General features: G+C 34.4%; 1 long non-coding RNA gene across 1 annotated transcript; it reads left to right on the forward strand.

Moving 5' to 3' along the window:
- Positions 1-2,518: 2,518 nt before the first annotated feature.
- On the forward strand, positions 2,519-5,855 carry LOC133306510 (uncharacterized). The gene is made up of 4 exons (XR_009750908.1): positions 2,519-2,621; positions 3,574-3,704; positions 4,085-4,149; positions 5,285-5,855. It is a non-coding gene; the product is annotated as an uncharacterized LOC133306510 (long non-coding RNA).
- Positions 5,856-11,516: the final 5,661 nt, after the last annotated feature.

Here is an 11,516-nt window from a genome sequence, read left to right on the forward strand (position 1 = left end):
GTGTTATCTCTTTGCTATTTTTTTTATTAGTCAAAATTATTATTGAAAAATTGACATCGATTTAAATTGCAAAATTTATATAACTAAATTCACCCTCTCTTAAATTCATACAAAACCAACAAGGTAAATGTTATACCTTGCACTCTATAACTATGATCGATATTGACTTATGTGTTTGAGTACTTTGTAGGTGCACAATCCCTTTGGCCCACCGGAGTACATAGAGTAGTATAATAACCTTAATTTGTGAAATGTCTTATTATATTGGACTACTTAATTAATCATGCATAATGAGATTAATTAAGTGAGAGGCTTAATTAAATTAGATTAAATATTAACTAAGCACATTATAGATAAAATGAGTGGAACACGTAGTTCAATCAATATGAATGTGTTTAAGTAGAAAATACCCTTTTAAATAAGTAAATGGGCTCAAGTGGGAAATTAGGCTTTTAAGTTAAAAAGCCCTATCGGACACTCCTCGCTGGAGAACTCGCTCAAGAAAGCTGTCCAGCGAGTGTTGTAATTACTCACTGGTGGAGCTCGCTAGAGCAAGGTGTACAGCGAGCAGTTGTGAGAGTTGGTTTAATTAGATGGAAACTGAGCCATTCTTCAGGAAAGAGAAAAAGAAACACAGGGAAGCCATTGTTGAGGGATTTAATGACCTTGAAAATCTAAGTTCCTTATTGCTTGATGAAATCAAGAATGGTTGGAAGCAAAGTTGCTTAGAAAACTTGTGTGAACTTAACCCTAAACTTAGAATCCACAAAAGGAGCCTTGAGTAGTGAGGAAAACCTTGAAGAAAGTGGCAATTTTGGGGGATTGCAAGGAGCTTGAGGTGGTGCATTGTCTCATTGGGAGTTGGAATACATTCCTTGAGCTATTGTGGGTTGATTTATGGTAAGCATTCCTAACCTCTTTGTGTTTTATGTAGAAATGAAAAGTTAGGAATTTTATGGAAATGTGGGTTGACTGGTCATGTTGGAGTATGATTGAGGCTTAGCGTATGGTTGGAAATATGCTAAGGGTGTGATTTAATCAGTGAAAATGTGTTTAAATCATCGTTTTGATACACCACGTGATTTTCGAAATTTCATGTATAGGCATTGTGATTACTTGTGTTTCAAGTAAGGTTGGATGCTTGGATATTGATTGTGTTCATTGTTTCTAGGATTGAGACAAGTGGACAAAGTGTTGGAACTCAACCAATGGATGAATCAATGGAATTAAACTTGGGATCTTGAATAACTCAAGTGTAGGTGAGTTCTTAAGTTGTGGGAATTGCTTAGGTTGATGTGAACGTGGCTTTATATTCATATGTTGCTATTGATGTTGTTGTTTTATTGGTTGCAGATTCACCTTATTGGTTTGGTGGATATTTTGGAAAGTATTGATTGTTGTTGGTTGGATCAAGCTTGTTGGTTAAGGTTTCTTTGATACGGAGAAACTAATTGGTAGGAAGCGTGTGAGGTAAGCTTTCGAACCTTGAGATTTATCCTTTGACTGTTCCACCAAGCCCGTGTGGGTTTTGGTTTATATGATTTTGCAATAGATTGAATATAATGCATATTGTGTGATGCTTGTGTGTGGTGTAAGAGAGATTCTCACACAGGTATGTGGCAAGGGGGATCCTTGTATGATTCATACAGTATGTTGCACGGTTGCGTAATTCATACACGGTTCTCTGGCCTTAGGATTTTTGTCTTAAGCATCCTGTTTAAGGTATGTTTACTTCGAAGGATGGCTAGGACACTATCATTTGTATTCCGAGGACGGTGCAAGGCACTAGCAGGAATATTAGATAGTTAGTTGCACACTTTGCATGCATACATACACTCATGATTATGTTGTTTATTGCTTATTGCCTGAAGTGAATTTTGGGGTGAAGAAGTCCTCCTAAGACCACTAGTTTACTGAGATGTTTATCTCACCCCGTGTTGTGGGGACCCCCTTTCAAGTACTGATGGTGCTCGAACATCTGTTAGCAGGAGGCCATAGTAGATTGCATGATGATGCCATATTTTGATATGTTTTGGGAGCATCCTATGTATATGTAATATGAACATGTATAGGATTTACATTGTGTAGCTTATTTGATATATCTTGATTTGTTTTGGTGGACTTAGCCTATGATCACTCTCTTTTGGTATCCAAATGTTGTCGGATGGGGCTAAGACCTTGATCATAGTATTTCGTGTAGCTAAGTCTCAATATGTGTAATTGGGCCATTTGATGTAATTGGACATTGTGTAATCATGGATTATATACATGTATGATGGAAGGGCATTGATGCCTATTTTGCATGCTTTATACTCTATTACCTATATACCTTACTCTTACCATTTTGACAGTGTATATTGAGATATGTATGACTGTCAAAGGTAGTGTAGATTGAGTTAAGGATACATAACTTGTGAACCAAGTAAAGATAAGGAAGTGTGCGAAATTGATATAGATTGTTGTGGATGTAACAGCACCCTAGCTTGCCTTGGTCTTCAAAATGCATTAGGCAATATAGCAATACACAAATAAAATTGACAAATTTTTCTTTTTGTTCTCTTGACAGCAAGCGAAAGCAGCATAAGAAGAAAGAGGCGTCAACTTGGAGGATGTCTTGAACTGTAAATCATCATAAATTTCCTTCAAAATAATTGGGTGACTGGTTCAGTATTGTACTATCCTTCGGATAGCCTTTTATTTTTCCTTTTCTTTTTCCGGTCAAATCTTTTTTTTTCCCTTGTTCATTCAGAAAACAATGACTTGCTGATTTGCAGTCTTCTCATGTTTGACCAAAAAAATGATGTATCCATGATTCCCATAAAGTGCTCTTAAGACTATTATGAAATCTGAAAAGATGGTCAACAATCAACATTTAAGACATAACTGCATTTCGAGGTTCTTTTTCAGAGCCTACTGGGCCAATTAATCTTTTATTTGGTATAGTGGATGGGGCAAAAACTAATGTGAATGGTGGATTCAACAGTTAAGTTCCAAAATTAAAGGCTTTAGGGGAAGATATTGTAGCACGTCACCATAAGAAATCCATGGCAACCACTAGGGATGTACAAAAAATCCAAAATAACTGAACCACATCAAGAACCACACCAAACTGAACCAAAATAACCGGGTTTTTTAAAATTGGTTCGGAAAGTTGAACCGGTTCTATTATTCAAAACAATTCAATTCAGACCCATTTCAAAACTGGATTTTAAGCAGGTCGAACCAAACCAACCCATTTACATAACATAACTCAATGACTCATCGATCTCGTTCCTAATCGAAGCATATTTTTGCTCAGCTCATGAACCCTAAGTTCACCGTCTCAATCATTTCTCAATCTCGCTGCTCGTTCTCATCGAATTGGTAACGGTGGTGGCTTGTGGCTTAGCGTTCTCAATCATTTTTCATTTCTCTTCAGATTTTTATTTTTGTTTTTTGTTTTGTTTCACTTATGTGTTTTCCTATGTATCATCAACCATGAACCCCTTTAAGGTCTTTGCGCGGTGGCTATTTTCTTTGGATACTTTAAATGGCTATTAACCCCTTTTTTAAAATGCGATCTTCTTTATGCAGGACTTGAAATTCTGGCATTTCCATGCAATTAGTTTGGGGCACAGGAGCCAGGAACCAATGAAGAGATAGCCAGGAACCAATCAGTTTGGGGCACAGTAGGGTTCAAAGCTGAGTTTCCCATTTTCGACAAGGTAGGAGAACTAACTCTTAAATGGATCACTATTAAGAAAACAAATCAAGCTGTGGTTGAAGGTACCTTGAGCCCATGCTAGCTTACTGATTGTGTAATGTCAATATATTTAAATCTTTCTTACTGATTGTGTATATAAGATGATAAGATTTATGGTTTTGCGCCCCCCACCTCTGACTCAGTGCTCTTTTTCTCATTTTATAAATCTTGAGATCCTCATTGATACAGGATATTTCTTTTATAAACTTAATAGGAGTTAAATTCTTGTTATTGGATTATACGGTAATAGGCATGGTTATATCATTTTCAACCTGTATGTAACAAGAGGGGGGTTACTTATATTTTTGTAAAAGGTTTGGAGTTAATTGTTTTATTTTACAGGGCATGGAGGGAGTGATGGATTGCATGGTTATGTTCCTTCTCTTGATCATGTGATTGCAGACGTAGTAAGTATACTTCTACTTTCTTCAGTTTGGATAAATATATACTTGCGGCACATGTTCTTGTTTGTGATAGTGGTACATATACTTGGAATGGAAAAAAATTTAGGCATCAGTAGAGTTTCTACTATTTTAAACAAGACGGAAGTGGAGAAATAAGTTTAGTGTGTATAGTTGAAATACATGTTAACCTTTTCTTCTTAGAGCTTAAGGCAGAGATGTTATCCCTGTAAAGTTGCCAGTTTTTTCATGCTTCTGTTTACTATTATTTTGACGGTTGGTAAATGTGGGATTCATTATTTAATTTCTGTTTAATTGTTATTTATGGTCACTTTTATTGCCATTTTATCAACTATTTTTGTTCTTTGCTTGTTTTCCTTTGGAGATGTATATTGCATTTTCAACTATGACTTAGTGATTTTGACTATTTACTTTGCATACTGATGGTGATGATATAAATCTTTCTAGCTAGCTCAATGAACACAGGTAGCTAGCTTTCTAGCTACCTTAAATATCTTTGAATGCTTTATGCCATTGCACACCCTACACTGGATAACTTCCATCTATAGACTCTCATTTCCATTTTGACCCCAATAAATAGCAATCCCACTAGCATCTGAACTTACTGCTAGAATTAGCACTGATAAAAGTAGTATTGCTAGTGAAATGACCACATTGGAAGCCATAAATTGGTTGAAGGGATTTGAGTTAATTTTTCAAAAAAATAAGAGCAAACAATTTAGTTTTTGTGCTGAAACAAATCTGTAAAGGATGCTAGACAGATTTTTGTGGGTAACAACTTATCAAAGTTGCTTAAAATCTTGATAGATGAGTTGCTCACTAGTCACTAGTGGAGTGCAGCCTTTTCAACTGAACTAGTTCACTATAAATATAGCACCCTTTAGAGAAAACAAGCTTAGAAAATAATGTAAATCATTATCTTTTGTTATTGGTTGTTATACAACTAACATGAAATATGAGAAAAAAAGTTAAAACTGATTTGCATTGAAATAATCTTCAACGGTCGGATAAAAAAGCCATGTATTAACTTAAGCTCTTAATTATTTTCCAAATAGCTGAAATATATCATCATATATGTCTTTTGTCTTTTGCCCAATTTACTAGACAATCTCTTTTTCAGGGGAAACACCAGGATGTAATCAATAGGTATTCAAGATGAATTTTTTACCTCAGAGACAACAGAGCATCTAGTTTCTACTCCACAAGTTGTCTCTAATTCTAATAGCTCGTTACCGCCTCGATTTAATAACCGCAAAAATCGATCAGAAGTTTGGGACCACTTCTCGGAGCCTAACTCAGATAAAAAAGCCCATTGCAATTATTGTGGTTGTACGATCAAGTGTGATAAGGGAACGAGTTCTATGCGAACTCATTTGAAGAGGTGTAAGGATCATCTAGATAGAGATAAAAACAAAAGGAGAAAATCATCTTTATCCTCAATTGGAGCTACAGAAGGACATGCTGGTTCTTCCCCTTCGACGGTTGCTAGATTTGACCAACAAGTTTGCCGGGATGCACTTGTGAAAATGTTAGTGGCTACCGAGCTTCCTTTTTGATTTATTGAGAATGAAGACTTTCGGTGGTTTATCAGTATTGTAAGTCCGAAATTTAATCTTACCTCACGAACTACAATGGCACGTGATGCTTTGACATTATATCAAGTAGAAAAAGTGAAGTTGAAGAAGTTTCTTGCTATGCATTGTACAAGAGTTTGCCTCACCACAGACACTTGGACATCGTGTCAAAATATGTGTTATATGTGTTTGACTGCACACTTTGTTGATAAAAATTGGAAGCTGCACAAGAAGATTTTTAAACTTTTGCCAAGTCAAAAGTCATTCTGGAGAAGTTATGGCTAAAACTGTTTTGTCATGCTTGAATGACTGGGGGTTGAATCGTGTGTTTAGTTTGACAGTTGACAATGCTTCATCGAATGATACTGGGGTTCAAAACCTAAAGAAGAGTTTAATGCTTCAGAGCAACTTAGTTTTGAAGGGAGATCATATTCACATGAGGTGTTTTGCACATATTTTGAACCTAATAGTGAAGGATGGATTGAAAGATATGGACGATTCCATTTTGAGAATCCGTGCTGCAGTTAAATACATTAGATCTTCTCCATCCAGGTTTGAAAAATTCAAGGCGTGTGCAGAAAAGCAAAAGATTGAATACAAGGGTGCACCTAGTTTAGATGTTGAAACTAGATGGAATTCAACTTATCTTATGTTAGAGGCAGCTTTGAAGCACGAAAGGGCATTTGAGCAGCTTGAATTGCAAGATAAGAATTATTATCATGAGTTAGAAAAAGGCAAGGGTGTGCCTACATATGAAGACTGGTACTATGCTCGGTTAGTTTTGCCATTTTTAAAGATCTTCTATCGAGTTACTTTGTCTGTTTCTGGTACTTCTTATGTTACCAGTAATAGATATATGATAGAGGTATTCAAAATTGGAAAGAAGATTCGACAGATGTGCGAGTCTAATGATTCAAGTGTAAGTGAGATGGCTCAAAGGATGAAGAAAAAATATGATAAGTATTGGGGAAATCCTGAGTTGCTGATTGCAGTTGTACTGGATCCTAGGTGCAAAATGAGTTTCTTACATTGGTCTATTAAAGATAGTTTTAATAGTGGTGAGGCAGCTGGCTTGAGAGAGAAGTTAGAGAGGTGTTTGAAGTCCATTTTTGAAGAATATATTGGCAAGGAAGGGGTGTCTCAAGATAATTCACAGGAAACACAGTTCGATGATGATGATGATGATGATTTTGTTAATCATTTTCAGCAAACAACTGGGCAAAAATCAAATGCTAAATCTGAATTAAATAAGTACCAGGATGAAGCTATAGAGAACTATTCAGATTTTGATATCTTAACTTGGTGGAAAGCAAATTCAAGTCGATTTCCAATACTTGCAAGCATTGCTAGAGAGGTGTTAGCTATACCTGTCTCTACTGTAGCCTCTGAGTCAGCATTTAGCACTGGAGGAAGGGTACTTGATCCTTACCGTAGTAGATTAACAGCTAAAACAGTGGAAGCGCTTGTCTGCACACAAGATTAGGTAAAACGAACACCTTTTTTGGAGCTTTCAAATGAAGACCTTAAGGAGCTTGAGAAAATTGAGGAGGGTAAGATAATAAAATTAATTAAGATGTTTTTATTATATTGTGATTTAATAATTAATCAGAATTTTTTTTTTTTTTGCAGAGATGGTTTCCCAACAAGATGCTACCTGTTCGACCTCAGTTGCTCTTGATATTGATTGACCATTGTTTATTTTCAGTTGAATTGTGTTTCAAAAATCAATTGTACTTTCAATTTCTATTTTGATGATTTTGTTAAGCTTCTATGGTATATATGTTGGTGTAATTGGTGGATTGTAAAAGTCACTGCTTTTTCAGTCTGATTTTCTGCTTATGAAGCTTTTGCTTTATGAATTATAATACCTCCCATATGGCTGGCTTAGTGCCTTCTTCCATGTTATTTTTTTTATGTTGCTATGGTGGGATCCTTATTGGCTGGCTTCAATTTTATGTTTATCAGTTATGTATAGAGAGAGTTTGTTTTCACCAGTGACTGGGGTAGAAGCATGAAAACACCACCTACAGAGACAAACTAGAAGAATCAGGGTATGTAATGTTCTCTATTCCTTTTGACCATTTAATTCCTATTTATCCAGCATTGTGAAGTTACAAGAAATGATGAGATTTGGTTGGAATTTACCAGTGCTGGGAAAAAATCTGCTGGTGCCTTTTATTTTCTACAATTTAATTTTAATGTGATACCTCTCACTTTGACTTGGAACTTATGGAGATATTGTTGATATTAATCAGGTGAGATCAAATATTGTTTATTTTAATAATCTGAAAGGCTTGAAACCATTGATGATGTGATTTGAATGATTCTTCTTGTCCTTTCTATAACTTGCTTATCTCACTGTTCATCTTTCAACTGTTGATTGTACAATTATCTTAAAAGCTGGTGATTATCAGTCTTGTATCTCTTGTTGCTTGGCTATTGGTGAAGAATTACGATGCAATCTGAGTTTCTAGAAATTGAAGAACCGTGGAATTGTTGATCTTTCATATCATTTGCATTGTATGTTTTTAAAATTAGCCAATGTAGAATCTAGTCTAGCAAATAAAATTTAGTTCATTGAAGTTGATTTCATTTTATTTTTGATTGAAACTGTAAGTAGAAGCCAGATCATTGAAGCTGATTTCATTTTCTTAACAAAATGATGAAATCAGGTAATTGGGACAAGCAGGTATTTGATTTATTTACCCTTCTTCGGATTGGTTCTAATTACTACATTCCTTTATTATAGGTTAAACATGATGAAATCATTCTTTGCAGGTTACCATAGCTCGTAATCGGATTAACAGGTGGTCCAAAGTGGACAGTACTGATCAAGAAACAGAAACAAATAGATCAGATAATTAGTTCCAGTGTCATCATTTGTATCCTATGCTGTTATACAGCAAAGATGTTGATAGATAGCAATTGTATGTTATTTACTAATCGTAAATCTTTAATTAAAACTAGTTGACTACTTATAATTTCACTTGAGTTTTCAAATACGTCCCATGGTTTGGCTCATAGCTAATAGACTTTGTTAATGGATGTTTACAGTCACTTACAAGCCATTCTGTATTGTTGTTAATTGAAATGTTTCAAAGATTTGCGGATAAAATTTTACAAGTAATAATGACATAGTATTCTCTTACCTGAACGTTACATAGACCGGTTCAGAACATAGAAGAAATAGCAGCATTAAATGCTATTTAAAAAAAAAATCTTCTTTAAAACCGGTTCAGAACCGGTTCGGAATTGGTTCGAAATCGGTTCGGAAGTGGTTCTAGTTCGAAACCGGTTTGAAACCAGTTCATAAGTGGTTCGGGCCGAACTGGTTTTGACCCGAACCGAACCAGTTTCATTTTAAAAAAAAAATCGGTTCAAAGAATCGAACCGATTTTAAACCGGTTTGGTTCGGTTCTCCAAAATATTCGGTTCGAGTCGACCCATGCCCATCCCTAGCAACCACCATAACTTTGGATCCATGTAATTTAAAGTAAATGAGATATTATGAAGAATTTGATTTTAATGTATTATAATATGGGGAATGATTTGGTTACAATTTTTTTTTACAAATTACATTAAGTATGATTGGTTATACACTCTTGATTGAAGTATGACCGGTCATACCTAGTGTAGTTTGTAAAAATTTATAAACAAAAAGTTTATAAATATAACATTCTCCTTATTATATTAAGCATGAAAGTTAAAATATTATTATTAGAAAAACAATATCAATGGCTGCAACAAAGAAATTATAAAAAACACATAAACCTTATTTAGAGGGGAAAACAAATAACAGTAATTATTTAAAAAATAACCGCTCATATACATGTAATAATTATAAAGTTTTCTTTTTATGTTTCTCAATGAAAACAACAAACAACTGAATAGCAAACAATAATCATTCGCTAAATTCTTGTTCACTTCATTAATTTAATATAAAACTTTATACGTAATTATTAGTGTTCACCGAAAAGAAGTGACCACTTAACCAAAAACATAGTAAATCATGATTTTTTTTCATAATGTCATGTAACTTTACAGAAAAAACGTTATTTATTACTAATTTAGGGTTAGCAAAACGGGCCAACCCGGCTCGACCCGGCCCAACCCGCATGCAACTCGAAAAAACGAGCCGGGTTAGGGTTGGCTCACAAAAAAATCGAGTCAGAAAATCCAACCTAACCCGACCCGAGTCGAGTTAGGATTGGCTCGCGGGTTGGCTCAAAAATATGGCTCATAGGTTGGTTTAAAAAAATAGCTCGCGAGTTGGCTCAAAAATTGCTCGCGGGTTGGCTCGTTTTCAACCTATTCAAATGAACCTGTAGTATTAATGCACCAACTATGTGGCTTTTATCAGCTAAAACAAAGGGTTACAAAATGAGAAATAAAAGCAAAATATTCTAGTTTCGAATTTTTTTCATAACAAATTTGCACAACATCAAGAAACAATCAGAACAACTTGCTACCAAGTGGGTAAGATATTTGAACCAAACAGAGTCAGCATAGCCTAACAATATAAAAATGCCAGGGATATGAGAAGATTAGGGACTTAGGTTTACAGAAGGTAGAAAGACGAAGACAACATGTGTGGGTTTTGTCCATTTTTGTATATTATATATTTTTTTTTTTTAAAAAAACTCAACCCGTGAGCTGGCTCGTTTGACCCGCAGGTTGGCTCATTTTTTCCCGAGCTAGCTCGGGTCGGGTTGGCAGCTCATTTTTGCCAACCCAACCCGGCTCATTTTTGACGGGTTACGAGCCAACCCGATGGATTGGCTTGTTTTTGCCAACCCTAATTACTACTAGTCACTCAATGAAAATAAATGGCTTACCAATAGCAGAATAACTGAATAAGTCATTTATTAAACAAGTCAGACCAAGACAAGCTTAAAGCAAGCCAAGCCTCAGGCCCTTGACAAGCTTCTGCTCATTTACACCCCTATTTATTCCTAACTTAATGTATTGAATCATAAGAGATAAAGTTATATCGTGCAACCTCAAAATGACATTATTTTGGGGTTTAGGAATAAAAATAAATAATATTTTAATAAAATTTATCATAAAAGAAAAAAATAAAATTTATAAAATACCCTTTATTTTTAATACTAAATCCCAAAATGACATCATTTTAGAGTTGCTCGCTTATCAAAAAAATATAATAATTTTATCTCTTGTTTATAGGAGAAACACTTTTTTCCTTCAATATAGTATTTTACTTAGTATTAAATAATTATTAGTGAAAACAAATAGACACTATTAGCATTCAATAGTCCTTATTTCTTAAAAAAATATGTGACTTTTTTTGGCGATTTGAATATTTATATCCATTAAAACTAAATATTCATTCTTAGCGTAACTTTATATTAATTTTCCCTTATTAATTAGTACATGTTTTTTATATATAAATAATATATTATCTAACTCATAACCGACTCAAAGAATTGGTATACGTAAAAAAAAAAATTCGTGTGCATATTGCACACTATAAATCACACATGTTAGGAGCAATTCTCTGGCAAATATAAATATAGTTCTGGTTAAAGATATCAATTTAGGTCTGTCTCAATCATTCAAACTAACTATAAGTCAAGCCAAATAACCGGTAAAGTTTTAGGGTCAACAAGTATCATTTTAGAATTGGACAATAATTACTTTAACTCAACACAAATTATATACTATTTCAACTTATTCGCATTTATTTTATTTAGTTAAATATACGATTAGAATTTTTTTAAAAGTTATTGATTAAATGCGTATGTTTTGTCGAGGTATTGG

Source organism: Gastrolobium bilobum, unplaced genomic scaffold, assembly GCF_033153095.1.
Source record: "Gastrolobium bilobum isolate Gb01-03AN ecotype WA unplaced genomic scaffold, APGP_CSIRO_Gbil_v1 utg143414, whole genome shotgun sequence".
In the NCBI taxonomy this organism is placed as follows: Eukaryota; Viridiplantae; Streptophyta; class Magnoliopsida; order Fabales; family Fabaceae; genus Gastrolobium; species Gastrolobium bilobum.